Genomic DNA, 15,000 nt, shown 5'->3' with positions numbered 1-15,000 from the left:
AACTCATGACGTCACTGTGGCCACCCAGTTAGCATGCTAACGTTAAATTAACGTTAAATTAACGTTAGCGGTAAACGTTAATTTAACGTTTACCGCTAACGTTAATTTAACGTTAATTTGCTCATGTGATAAAACGTTAAATTAACGTTAACATTTAACGTTAATCTAACGTTAATTTAACGTTAATCTAACCATAATATAACGTTAAAATTAACGTTAATTTAACGTTTTTGCAAACATAAAAATAACCAAAATAAAACCAAAATCAAACCATAATATAACGGTTAGATTAACGTTATTTTAACGTTTTTTAAACGTTTATTGCTAACGTAAAAATAACCAAAATAAAACCAAAAAGAAACGTTTTATTAACGTTTATTTAACGTTTTTTTAACGTTTTTTGCTAACATAAAAATAACCAAAATAAAACGTTTTATTAACGTTTATTTAACGTTTTTTTAACGTTTGCATGCAAACATAAAATTAACCAAAACAAAACCATAATCAAACGTTCTCATGCAAACGTTAAATTAACGTTCACATGCAAACGTTAAATTAACGTTCACATGCAAACGTTAAATTAACGTTCACATGCAAACGTTAAATTAACGTTAACATGCAAACGTTAAATTTACGTTCTCCTGAAAACATTAAAATAACATTTGCAAATACAAATTTGAATTAATGCACAGAAAATTCAAGATCACAAATTTTATTTAAAATTTAAATTGTTGAGGTCTTTACCAATTCAATAAGTGAATACTAATTTGATAACGGTAACACTTTTAAAATGTTGAACAATGCATACTAAATTCCTTCAATTGCTAAAGCATGAAAATGTGAACTAAAAAAATATTACAACACATTTTTCAGTCTCAGTAAAATACCACAGCATAGTATTATCAATCGGGCAGACAAAAATTATGTGTGGACTTAATCTCATTGAAGCAACGCTACATTGACTAGTTTGAACTTGATAAAAAAAATCATCAGAAGGCGATAACAGGATCAGCAATTAAGAATTTCAATCACAATGCGTTGGTATGGGTTCATCAAGGTAAATACCATAGGGCTGTGCAAACTCATTATCGACAGCGATCACTGTTAATGACAAAATCAGAGATGAAAACAATACAAAGTATTTGCACAATCAGTAATACAAGCAAGTCAGTAGCACAAAATATGAGAAACAAAGGGATGTAAGCGCTATTAATGCATACACGTGTGACAAGGATGTAAAGTCTCTTGTTCATTCCAAAGCGTGTTATTCTCACAGGTGCCAAGAAAATTGCTTCCACATAATCTCACTTACTCTTGTTGCACATGTCATATAGCAGAGCAATTACGTCCCTTTGTTTCTCAGATCTTAAAATAGCGCTCTGCTTCATTTCATTAAGATTCTTGCTATCACAAAAGATATTAACATATTTTGTGGAGTAGCTAGATGAAAAACAATCATCGATGAATAAAAATTAACAAGCAGCAAGACTGCATGTTTTCTGCACCACTTTGCCAAACATGTGTGTGCACAGTGAATATTTGTTTATGAACTGTTGGTGTTAGTCCTGAATGATGGCACCCATGTAAATGAGGCTTGATGCCGGGCTGCTTTGCAAACACAGCATTCAGAAGCTGTGGGTCAGCAAAGGTGTTGAATCTTGTTAGTGAGATGGCGCGCAATGATGTCCTGTAGCACTAGCAGCTGCCTGCACTCGCTCTTTGACGCTGGTCAAACTTCTGGTCGTAGGTGAAGTCCACCTCACAGAATATGATGATGGTAATGGTGAGGGAGTTCAACTTCTGTTTGAACTATGTGGCCAGGCCCAGCTCCCTGACTTTGAAGTGGTCATAATCTTATGCAGGATACCAACCTGGGATAGAGAAGGAAAAATGGTTCTTAGTCAATGGCTGGGATTACAAACTAAATCACACACACACACACACACACACACACACACACACACACACACACACACACACACACACACACACACTAACAGACACATACACTAACAAAAACATACACTTACAAACACACATACACACACATTAGCAGTAACAAACACATACAATACATGTACTAAGAAACACACCCATGTATACACACATACACACACACACACAGGTGCAAGTCCACATATATGCAAAATCAAAAGTCTCAGCCCAATTTGTAACAAGAGAGAAAGAGAGAGAGAGAGAGTGTGTGTGTGTGTGTGTGTGTATGTTGCAAGCATTACACAACTGATATTGAAATTAAGCACCACAGGAAAAAACAAGTCGCGTAAGGCGAAAATACATTTAGTCAAGTAGCTGTCGAACTCACAGAATGAAACTGAACGCAATGCAACGCAGCAAGACTGTATACTCGTAGCATCGTCAGTCCACCGCTCACGTCAAAGGCAGTGAAATTGACAAGAAGAGCGGTTTAGTAGTTGCGCTGAGGAGGATAGCACGCTTTTCTTTACCTCTCTTCGTTTTAACTTTCTGAGCGTGTTTTTAATCCAAACATATCATATCTATGTTTTTGGAATCAGGAACCGACAAGGAATAAGATGAAAGTGTTTTTAAATTGATTTCGAAAATTTAATTTTCATATTAATTGTTATATATATTTAATTTTCAGAGCTTGTTTTTAATCCAAATATAACATATTTATATGTTTTTGGAATCAGCAAATGTTGGAGAATAAGATGAACGTAAATTTGGATCGTTTTATAAAAAAATTTCTTTTTTTACAATTTTCAGATTTTTAATGACCAAAGTCATTAATTAATTTTTAAGCCACCAAGCTGAAATGCAATACCGAAGTCCGGGCTTCGTCGAACATTACTTGACAAAAATTTCAACCAATTTGGTTGAAAAATGATCGGCGTGACAGTGCCGCCTCAACTTTCACGAAAAGCCGGATATGACGTCATCAAAGACATTTATAAAAAAAAAATGAAAAAAACGTATGGGGATATCATTCCCAGGAACTCTCATGTCAAATTTCATAAAGATCGGTCCAGTAGTTTAGTCTGAATCGCTCTACACATACACACACACAGACAGACACACACACACACACACGCACATACACCACGACCCTCGTCTCGATTCCCCCCTCTACGTTAAAACATTTAGTCAAAACTTGACTAAATGTAAAAAAGACGACACTGAGTTAAACAATTCACTTACTGGTCAACAGTGTGAACTTTCAGCACAGACAATGGAAACTTCGATGTTTTTTCCCCCTTCTGATTGAATGACTTTGGTACAATCATCTGTCATCAATGAACTCATCATTCTTCCCACCAGTCCAGACACCTTCCCACCAATTGCAGACTTGTTTGTTATCTGAGCGAATAAAAGTCAATATAAATACATGTCATGTGCACAGGAATGAGAACAAGGATTCTCAGTTAGGCACAAAAAAAAAAAAAAATAGGTGTGGTTACGGTAACATAGCCAAAATAAAATAGGGTAGGAAGGTAGGCAATCACTTTTTTTTTGTTTAAACTTTTTTTTCTAACGTGTACAAATTAAACCTAGTTGACAGGGAAATAAGTGTGCGACTCGGGCGCTTTCGCTTTCATTGCGTTTTCTGCACTCGTTTATTTGGGGTTTTTTGGTTGTTTTTTGACAAATGTAATAAAAAGTTATAGGGTCGGCCCAAAAAAATAGGGTAGGTCGGGTTACCGTAACCACACCTATTTTTTTTTTAGGCCTTATCACAAAAACAAAAACAAACAAGCACAGAATGACAACATGTTTTCCTAAATGTTATTAAACTTAAACTTAAAGACAGAAAAGTTCATCATACCAGTCCATCACTGAAACAGAAACGGTTGATATATGAATTTATATGAGTGTGTGTGTGTGGGTGGGTGGGTGGGTGGGTTGTGGGTCTGTTGCAAGCAATAATTATACATGTACCAAATTGTACTCACTGTTTTCAAAGCTGATAATTGTAAACCTTGATGGGTTGTCCCCTTCCAACTGCATGCTTTGGTACAGCCATCCTTCAGACTGTGGCCCCCTCCCATTGCCACCTCTCTCTCTCCGATTGTAGACAGGATTTTTTTCATCTGAAAGAAATAATGTCCAATTAATACGAATTTGCACAAAGGACTGGAAACAGAATTGAAAGTAATTCTGATTTAACCAACAAATTTACAAAAGCACATTGATAGATTATTTTCCCTAATATGTTCCAACAGACAGTTGAGTAATTACAGGTCACCAGAAAGGTCCACCACTGAAACAGGTACAGTTCAAATTGGAGTTTGTGTGTGTATGTAATGTATACATGTGGAAAGGGGTGGGGTGGGATGGGGGATGCGTGTGTACATGTGTGTGTGTGTGTTTTGCAAGCATTACACAACTGATTATATAATAATTACACAACAAATTGTTCTGTCAGTTACATTGAAAACTCATTTAAAAAACCCACTTACTGTTTTCCAATGCAAACCTTCAGCTTGTTGAAGAATGGAAATTGGTTTTGCCTTTTCCCATCCAAATGCGATGAACGGCCATGCCATCAATCAGCTCACTTTTCTTTTGACCAGTTAAGGCACCTCCCCACCAAATGCAGACAGTTTTTTTGTGGTATAAATCTGAAAGAATAAAAGCTATTTATTATGCACAACAGAATCATAAAACTAAAAGGATTCTTAGTTAAAATCACCATTTCAGGCAACAACAACAATAAAGAAAAACAGCAAACACCTAAACACACACACGGTGACACACACACAGTGACACACACACACACACCTAAGAAACAAAGCAAACTTTTTAGTCTCATCAGTCATGTATTCCAAGAGATAAAAAATACATCTGATCTAGTCTCAATAATTAGCAAATTTATCTATCTTCCAAGTTCCATAGGCAATACGAATACTCACTCAAAGTTTGTAAAAATCTTGAAACCAGTCCAGTTATGTCTTGCGCCTTCGGTCTTAGAATTGGACTGTCCAGTCTGGTTCGTTTCTGTTGGTGTATCATAGTGCTCTTGCAAAGTTCTGCCAGTGCCAGTTCCCAATCTTCCTCATCAGCACAACTTGCCGTTACGTCCTTTGATAACTAGAAACGAAAATTCTGAGTGACCTCCCTTGATCGCCAAGGGACATTACTCTCAGTCTCAAACTTTTCACTGTGGAACTGGAATCGAAATTAAAAAAAGTTTCTGTAACAGTTTTTAACACGCTAGCAACTTCAAAGTCAGTGTGACTGCTGATACATGTATAAGATAACATGCTACACTTCAGCATATCAGGAATACACACTACAGATCTTGTGACGCTGAGGCGAATGGCAAATGGAACTTTCAGCACTGAAGAAATTCAGGTAATGTTGTGATTCATAGTTCACGATCCGTTGGCATTGTGATTGTTGACTTATTTTTCATACGAGTCACAAATATCAAAGCAATATCATGCATAACGATTGGAAAGGTGGATTTCTCTCTCTTTCTTTCCTGCCTTCTGTCTCTTTCTTTCTCTGTTTCAGTCTCTCTCTGTGTCTTTCTGTCTCTAGACTCTCTCTCTCTCTCTCTCTCTCTCTCTCTCTCTCTCTCTCTCTCTCTCTCTCTCTCTCTCTCTTTCTCTCTCAATCTGAAAATTTCTCTCTCTCTCTCAATCTGATACTTTCCACACATGTGCACCCAGGGCACTTACTGTTCAATCTTACAGCTTCAGGTCAAATGCATTACTGTACCGTAAATAAGAGATCTCAGGAGAGGCATGGGGAGTAATTTTCGAAAATGATCTATTCAAAGACACTTAAAACAAGGTTTGATTGACAACTGCTCTCTCCCTCCCCCCCTTCCCCCCATTCCCACTCTCTATCTCTAGAGCTGTCTTCATTAACAAGTAAAGATTTGAGTGTGTTTAGACTATTGTAATTAATGCAATTCACACATCAATGCTTTCATTGCAGGGTGGGAGGAATTACCATGAGGATGGAACAGAAAGCATTCACAGGGATGTAAACTACAAGGTACAACCCCGACATTCTGGCTGTTGAGGCCAAGTAAGTGTGTGTCACTGTGTGTGTCACTGTGTGTGTGTGTGTGTGTGTGTGTGTGTGTGTGTGTGTGTTTGCAGGTAAAATCCTTGTTTAACGCTAAGATGAATGTTCCAGCAGTCATATTATTATATAACAGAAAATCATATTTGAGAGAAGGCAGTGTTATTGTCAGGCCTCAGCATAGGGTCATTGATACATGTAATTCTTGGCTGGTCGGCCATCACATCATTTCGACATGTAGGAGGTCTTCTGACAGAACAATTTGTTGTAGCTGGGACATCTTTACCTATACATATTTTTAGTCAAGGTCCAACTGACATTCCATTGTCTTAGTCTGGGGAACATTTTTGGGAAGGTGTTCTGTGTGTGTGTAGGTGGGGTGGGGGTGGACGGGTGGGTAGGGCTGTTGTCCGTGCCAGGCAGCATTGACATAGAGCATTTCATTCAAACACAGAATGATGCTATCAAAGTTAGCAAATTCACAGAAGTAAATTCAACAATATTGGCATTATGCAAAGACAATTTAAACCTTATTTACCTTCAGTTCTATGTTCAGCAAAGAACACCAACAAAGAAGACATAATTATAGTGTTTACACTGAAGTTCTCAAATAACACTGAATTCTTTATGTTTTAAGATTGTTGCATTCTTTGTCTTTGCAGGTGTCATAGCATGTGGAGCAGATCTTCAAAGTCGCCTATTGCAGACATGTCATCGTCTGCACTGGTTGTATCAACAACTTTTTCCATGGCTACTGCTGCAGATTTAACAAATATATCGTCTGCTGCAAATTCAACAACTTCTTTGTCTGTTGCTGCTGCAAACTTAACAACTTCTGTGTCTGCTCCTGCTTAAAATTCAACAATTCTTGTTGACTGGTGCTGCTGCAAAGTGAATGACTTCTTTGTTTGCTGCTGCAGATTTAACAAGTATATCGTCTGCTGCAAATTCAACAACTTTTTTGTCTGCTGCTGCTCCTGCTGCAAACTTAACAACTTCTGTGTCTGCTCCTGCTTAAAATTCAACAATTCTTGTTGTCTGGAGCTGCTGCAAAGTGAATGACTTCTTTGTGTGCTGCTGCAGATTTAACAAATATATCGTCTGCTGTAAATTCAACAACTTCTTTGTCTGCTGCAGATACTACACATTCAACAACTTCTGTGTCTGCTCCTGCTTCAAATTCAACAAGTTCTTTTTATCTGCTGCTGCAAAGTGAGCGACTTCTTCCTCTGCTGGTGGTGTTGCAAATAACCTCATATTTCCTTGTCTCTTGTGGCATCATTTTGGATGTATAATATATATATCTGCAAAGAACTTTTTAAACCCAAAAGATGGAATAGAATTGGTAAATTTCTAGGTACAGAACCTAAAAGTGTGGTATATATCCAAACTCACTTCTAGAAACTTTAGAACTGATTCAACTTTTGACATTTTTATCATGGTTTTATTTTTTATTTTTTATATTGTGGAAATATCAAGGAATGATGAATAAATGTTTACAACATATTGTCAAAACATGTTTCTAATGGTTTTATTTATTTTTCTTGTTTTGTTTTATGTTAGCATGTACACTCTTTGGCTCAAAATATGAGACCTGGCCAGTACCATCCTTGCAATGAGACAGAGATAAAAATTAAAAAAATCAACAGCCTGCATGCTCTCCGGATTAAGTAATACAACAAGATCATATAGCGTTAGCTGCAAAGTTAACCGTTCTCACCAAAAACCTTTTTCAAACTTTGATTTGACTTTACATGTTGGTGTTTGCTTGTCTTTTTTTAACATGGTTTTAGCTACATATATAACACTACAACAACAGCAGACAGAAAAGACTATGGGAAATGCATCTTCAAATAAGAAAAAAAATTTAAAAAGCAAAATAAAAAATTAAATAAAATTATTTTCCTTATGATTCGTTTGATTATGTTTTTTGGGGGGTTCTTTTTAATGTTTGCACTCAACGTGAAAAATACGTTCAAACAGCCATTGTATTATACTTTTATTTTGGTCAAATTGATATTAGCGGTAAACGTTAAATTAACGTTAATTTAACGTTATATTATGGTTTTATTTTGGTTGAATTAACGTTAAATGTTAACGTTAATTTAACGTTTATCTTGATGAGCAAACTAACCTAAATCTAACGTTAATTTAAGGTTAGCCATAAAACATGAAATAAACGTTAGCCATAAAACATAAAACTAACGTTAATTTAACGTTACATTATTGTAATTTTTTTTATTATTTTTTTTTACAAATAAATTTTTTTGAAACGTTTGTTTTTGATATAATATGTCAATTTTATTTTTTTTACATTTTTATTTTTTTCAAAATTTTTTTTTCAAATTTTTTTTTTGTTGCTTGTTATTGTTAATGTCAATGTTACCACCACAACAATAACAACATTTTTTTTTTTTTTTGTTGTTTTTTTTGCTTTTGCTTTGATTTTGAACGGTTATGTGTCAACGTTTATTTAACGTTTTTTTAACGTTTCAGTGCAAACCGTTTTTTTGTGTGTTTTCGGGCAAACGTTAAATTAACGTTTGAAATTGGTTTGATTTTGAACGGTTATGTGCCAACGTTAATTTAACGTTATTTTAACGTTTCAATGCAAACCGTTTTATATTGGTTTTCAGGCAAACGTTAAATTAACGTTTAAAAATGGTTTGATATTGAACGGTTATGTGTAAACGTTTATTTAACGTTATTCTAACGTTTCAATGCAAACCGTTTTATATTGGTTTTCAGGCAAACGTTAAATTAACGTTTAAAAATGGTTTGATATTGAACGGTTATGTGTAAACGTTTATTTAACGTTATTTTAACGTTTCAATGCAAACCGTTTTATATTGGTTTTCAGGCAAACGTTAAATTAACGTTTAAAAAAGGTTTGCCATGAAAACCGTTTGCTTGCTAACGTTAATTTAACGTTAATTTAACGTTTGCTTTAGAACCGTTTTTCTGCTAACGTTAATTTAACGTTAATTTAACGTTTAATGCTAACCGTAAACCAAAATCTAACCATGCAAACGTTAAATTAACGTTAAATTAACGTTAGCATGCTATCAGGGCACAGCACGATCCCCTTGACGTCATTTGGTTGAAAGTGAATGTGATGCACGCCTCATGGTTGAAACACTGCCTCTCGCAATCTCGGAGCGAAACCCCATGTGCCTCAAACACCAGTTGGTCTGTGAAGGTGACGTCATCCACATGGACACGAGTATATGACGTCATCTTGGAGATAGTTTCTTGAGTGTCGTCCCACCCGCAAGTTGACTGATGTAGTATTTCCGATGACGTGGTAGGGGTAGTGACATCAGGTGTTAAAATCTGAGCCATTGGTGCACTGACAATTAGCAGCCAAAACGCCCATCAGCAGCGTGCAGACTTCTGTCATTTTCATCTTTAGAGAAGAATTTGCAGTGTGATGACTTTCTTTGCCACAAGTCAAGTATTCTCCGAATAGAGTTTTTGTGTTAGTTCATTGAGAAAAAAAAACCGCACACAAAATCTTCTATCTTCGCAGCAAAAGGGTCAAGTAGAGGTAATGTTTGAGAGAGTGGCGTCAAAGGCCGAGGTCCAACAGGCCAGAAATCCCATGGGTATAGGCGGAGCCTCTTTCCTGGGATTGGTGGCTGAGTGGCAGGTCTCGCGTTACTCTCAACTACCAGAGCTGTCTATTTTTGACCACAGCGGTCAGTAAGCGTGAGAAGATAACACAGCTGCGCTGCGCCGCGCCCGCTCGTCAGCTGTGAAACCATACGCTACGGATAACGGGTTTTGGTGCTAGTACTGAAGATTTGTGAGTCAGTGTGTGTGTGACTGACGATTTTATTCATTCCTCGTAATAGTAGCAGTAGTAGTAGTGTGTGTGTGTGTGTGTGTGTGTGTGTGTGTGTGCGCGTGTGCGTGCATCTAATTTATTAATCCATCTCTCACTCTATCGCGATAAAAACACACACACACACACACACACACACACAAACATACACTGACACACACATGCGCGCGCATGTTCTCACGTATACCTTCTTTCATTTCAATAACCTATAAATAAAGAGAAAAAAAAGAGTTTGAATCAGTGAGCTTGTAAACAAACTTTTAATCGTATTGTGTGTGCTCGTATGACGTTAAAAACATCCTGGCGGGAAATGCGGTACAACATCAAAGGTCAATTCAAAATAATAGTAGGGTACAAAAAGGTTGTTGGACACACACACACACTTCTCTCTCTCTCTCTCTCTCTCTCTCTCTCTCTCTCTCTCTCTCTCTCTCTCTCTCTCTCTCTCTCTCTCTCTCTCTCTCTCTCTCTCTCTCTCTCTCTTTCTGACAAAGTTCAGGCAAGCAAACCAAAATGGATTTCTAAAATGTGCTGGGACCAGTCTAAAGATCAGAGCTTCTTGGAGACTTGGTATAGAGATGATTTACATGATTTGTGTGAACAAGCTTTTATTGTTGTAGACTATGATGTAGATGAAGCATTGAAATTGTTTACTGATGCATTGTTGTCAGCGAGTGAGTGTATGAGAAAGAGGGTTTTGGTAGGAGGCGGACAGCAGCGTAGGCCTGCGTTATGGTTTGACGATGATTGTCAAACGGCGAAGACTGTTGCACGGCAACGCTTGACTGATTATAGACTTAGTAAATCAGATACAGACCGCGAACTTTATGTACAAGCACGGAAACAGTATAAGACGTTAACCAAAACAAAGAAAATAAGCTATAGCCGTAATAAAGCTTTACATCTGGCTTCTTTGGGAAAAGATGGGAAATTATTTTGGAAGGAAGTAAAGCAGTTATCGGGAAGAAAAAAGTCAGGGATTTCTAAGGAGGTTACTGATGCACAGTGGTTTGAACATTTTCAGCAGCTATTTAATGTTGACGTTGTAAGGCAAGCGGAGAGAGAGGGAGAGGGTGGGCAGGCTGGTGCAAGGGAAGTAACCGATGATATATGTGCCGACTTGAATGCAGTAATTACAGAATCTGAGGTTTTAGAAGCCATTAGAAATTTGAAAAAAGGAAAAGCATGTGGTAGCGACGAAGTTCTAGCGGAAATGTTAAAGTTAGTTGCTGATACTGCTGTCCACTTCCTCACAAAATTATTTAATATCCTGTTTGACCAGGGCATTTATCCGGATGAATGGGCAAAAGCTATTATTGTTCCAATCTTTAAAAAGGGTGATCCCAAGTTAACTGCGAATTATCGCGGGGTTTCATTACTTAGTTTAGTCAGTAAATGTTATACTTTTGTTTTGAATAAGAGATTAGTGAAATGGACGGAAGAACATAAAAAACTAACAGAATCTCAGGCTGGTTTTAGGCGTGGTTATTCCACCGTGGATCATATCTTTACATTAAAGGCTGTTGTTGATAAATGTTTTGCAAAGAGAGGATGTAAATTATATGTATGTTTTGTGGATCTACGCCAGGCATTTGATTCTGTTCAAAGAGAACCACTGTTTGACAGTTTGATGCAGTATGGTATGAATGGAAAATTTATGAAAGCAATAGTTGCCATTTATCAAAATGTTTTGTCATGTGTGAGGATTGAAGACAGAATGACTGATTTTTTTGAGTGTCCAGTTGGGGTCCGTCAAGGTTGTATTTTAAGTCCACAAATTTTTTCCCTTTTTATAAACGAGATAGCTAACTCTGTGGAAAACGGTGGAATGCATGGCATTCAGTTTTTGCCCGGCCTTGTCGAATTATTTATTTTACTTTTTGCGGACGACCTAGCTCTCCTCTCTGACACAGCACTGGGATTACAAAGGCAGATTAATGTTTTAAACGATGCATGTAAAAGACTGTACCTAAACATTAACATTGATAAAACCAAATGTATGGTATTTAGAAAAGGGGGGTTTTTGGGTAAGAATGAAAAATGGTATTTGAATGGAAAATTGCTTGATGTTGTTAATGAATATAATTATTTAGGTTTTGTGTTTACTACAAAAATGAGTTTGAAAAGGGGAGTTGATTTTTTAGCGGTGAAAGGGAGGCGAGCATGCATTGACTGTATTAGACACGTTAGAAAACTGAATGATATCTCCAAAAGTTGTTTTTTCAAAATTTTCGATTCCCAGGTGCAATCCATATTAATGTACTCTTCCGAAATGTGGGGTCTCCAAAGATTAGACAATATAGAAAAGGTTCACACACTTGCATGTAAAAGGTTTTTAAGTGTTCCTCTTAAAGTATCCAACAAGTTTGTGTATGGAGAACTGGGACGCTACCCTCTGTACATCAACAGTGCAGTAAGGTGCATAAAATATTGGCTGAAGCTGTTGACACTAGATATATCCAGAATTCCCAGACAGGCATACTTAATGTTAAAAAACCTGGACGAGCGAGGTAAAACATGCTGGGCAACACATGTAAAGAATACATTGTTTAGCACGGGGTTTGGATATGTTTGGTTGCAACAAGGGGTGGGGTGTGAAAAAACATTTATTTCTTTATTTAAACAGAGAATGGCTGATATGTATTTGCAGGAATGGAATGGTTCCATTATAAGTAATGACATTTATCAAAACTACCGATTATTCAAAACAGTTTTTGAAAGTGAGAAGTACTTTGATTTCATTGACAAAAAATGTTTCCGCGATTGTTTGACCAAATTGCGTCTGGGTGTGTTGCCTATTGGAGCTTCGTGTTTTAGAAGAACATTTGGAAGGGACAGGAATATTTTATGCAAGCTCTGTGATGTTGTGGAAGACGAAAAGCACTTTGTATTTGATTGTCCATTGTATGCAAACGCCAGGGCTAAGTTTCTAAATACAAGATATAACTCATTAAATTTTGTGAATATTCTCCGCAACGGCTCATCATCTGATATTCGTAGATTAAGCATTTACTTGTTTATTGCTCTAAAAACTCGCCTGGAGTTTACTGAAAACATAGCTCAAGACGACTGATTGTGACTGTATTACTTTACCGTGTACGTTTAGTTTTGTATCTTTGTTGCTTTGCCGCTGTATGTGTTTAGTTTTGTATCTTCGTGTTGCTTTGCCGCTGTATGTACTTTTGACTTGTATTTTTGTTTGTAACGACCCTATTCTAGGGGCTAGAGGCCTGAAGAATAAATGATGTTCTTGTTCTTGTTCTTGTTCTCTCTCTCTCTCTCTCTCTCTCTCTCTCTCTCTCTCTCTGTTTTACGCGGAAAAAGCGTAACACTGATGCAGAACAGTAATACATGCCGGGGAGTGAATGTAAACGTAATAACATAGGTTAAAGTACAGCTATAATATTATTGCATCATGTACACTTGGGAGTGTATTATTGTTCTTCACACTGTGAGATTACTTCTGCAGTACACAACACTCTTCTCATGCAGTCACTAAGATAAGTATGCTTACTACCGAGATTAGTGGCAAACCCTGTTCCAGAACATCATCAATGCACACAATGTCGAAACAGTTCATTTTAGTTAAAGCTGTCTTTAACGTTCGATTATTCGCCTTGACAAACATAATATCATCAGCGCACAGCCACGAACACTAGTATTTGGACATGTCAAATGTATTCTTGCACAAAACGACGCCAGATGCTGGTACGGTATTGGTATGTACATGCCTTGAGCGTTTTCTTCTGCATACGACCTTTTTGATACACTGATGTGATGGGCCACTCATTGCAACGAGCGGGTCCCGTTATCTTGTTGACACAACTGTGTAACAGAAAGTGCCAGCAGATGCTTTGGCAGGGCTGGCATGCGTCTGGACCCCCTGAATTCAGTTACTGTTTACAGAGCTAAATCTGTTGACCAGACACATTTTACTAGGAAGTCCTTAGTCAAGAATTTGGCGCGAATATTTAACTCTATGTCATGTTGGTTGATCGTTTTCCGGCACTAAGGGTTATCCCATTGTGAAGGGTGGGGTAGAGCCTCCTACATTGGACATGTTGGAACTCCTTGCAAGTGCAATTCATGGTATGATGCAGATGCTTCTTTACCCATCCAAATTGGATTCTTCCAAACGGTCAGCTGGTCGACGAATCTTGCAGGCGAAGAGAAGAAAATTTGGAGGGAACCGTTATTCTAAGCCGTGAAGCAAGCGTTCGGTGTGTGTGCGCGTGCGTGCGTGTGTGTGTGTGTGCGTGTGTGTGTGTGTACATGTGTGTGTGTGTGTGTGTGTGTGTGTGTGTGTGTGTGTGTGTGTGTACTTTTAACATTGTACGCTAAGTTTTGCTTAGTGCTTGGGTTCTTGGTGTTATGTCTCAGTTAAATGTATGCTTTGTATGCTTGTTGATTTGTGCTAGTTTATTCTATAATGAATTTGTAAAGCGCCTGGAGCCTGGTGTTATGTCTCAGTTAAATGTATGCTTTGTATGCTTGTTGATTTGTGCTAGTTTATTCTATAATGAATTTGTAAAGCGCCTGGAGCCAATTGATGGGACTCGCGCTATAGAAAAGTTATTTATTATTATTATTATTATTATTATTACAAAGGTTTTTCATCATGGCTGAGAAAAAAAGATTCGTTGTGACTGTGGAACTTTCGTCGGATGAATTAGACAGGTTGGAGGCATTTTTCCAGCAAAGTGATGTTGACTCTGATATTTCTGTTGATACTGATTCTGCGGGATCGACTAGTTATTCACAAATGTCGGAATGTGCAGCAAACCAGGACCCGCCTTTTTATATTCCCGCGCTGGAGGGACGAGAAAGGTGTCCGTTTTGTTTTGCACAGCCCTGTGTGACGCATGAGGACTTTCGTCAAGGATGGTGGCCGATGGAAAATGTTGAACCACACCGGAAAAATCATCTGTACAGAAAAGACCTGTACAGAAGATACTGGACAATGCTTTACCATCGAGGAGTCTGGAATCTACCTGAATACATTGTGAAGAAAGAGAACGCATTGGAGCTCGCAGACACAGAAGGAAATTTGTATGGAGTAAAGATAGAGACAAACGCGACATCATGCCGAACTGTGTGATATCTCTTAAACGGACATGGTTCCCAAATCCAGCTTGCACCGCCTA

At 37.5% G+C, this 15,000-nt stretch overlaps 2 long non-coding RNA genes across 2 annotated transcripts; one reads left to right on the top strand and one right to left on the bottom strand.

The window, feature by feature from the left end:
* Positions 1-696: 696 nt before the first annotated feature.
* Positions 697-4,987, bottom strand: LOC138965226 (uncharacterized). Its single transcript, XR_011455371.1, has 5 exons — positions 4,890-4,987; positions 4,437-4,598; positions 3,930-4,067; positions 3,178-3,336; positions 697-1,871 (listed from the first exon to the last, which is right to left on the bottom strand). It is a non-coding gene; the product is annotated as an uncharacterized lncRNA (long non-coding RNA).
* A 107-nt stretch (positions 4,988-5,094) lies between these two features.
* Positions 5,095-8,196, top strand: LOC138965227 (uncharacterized). The gene is made up of 3 exons (XR_011455372.1): positions 5,095-5,331; positions 5,923-6,015; positions 6,675-8,196. It is a non-coding gene; the product is annotated as an uncharacterized lncRNA (long non-coding RNA).
* Positions 8,197-15,000: the final 6,804 nt, after the last annotated feature.

The sequence above is a fragment of the Littorina saxatilis genome, linkage group LG4 (genome assembly GCF_037325665.1).
Source record: "Littorina saxatilis isolate snail1 linkage group LG4, US_GU_Lsax_2.0, whole genome shotgun sequence".
Taxonomy (NCBI): Eukaryota; Metazoa; Mollusca; class Gastropoda; order Littorinimorpha; family Littorinidae; genus Littorina; species Littorina saxatilis.
This window is presented reverse-complemented; position numbering and strand designations above follow the sequence as displayed.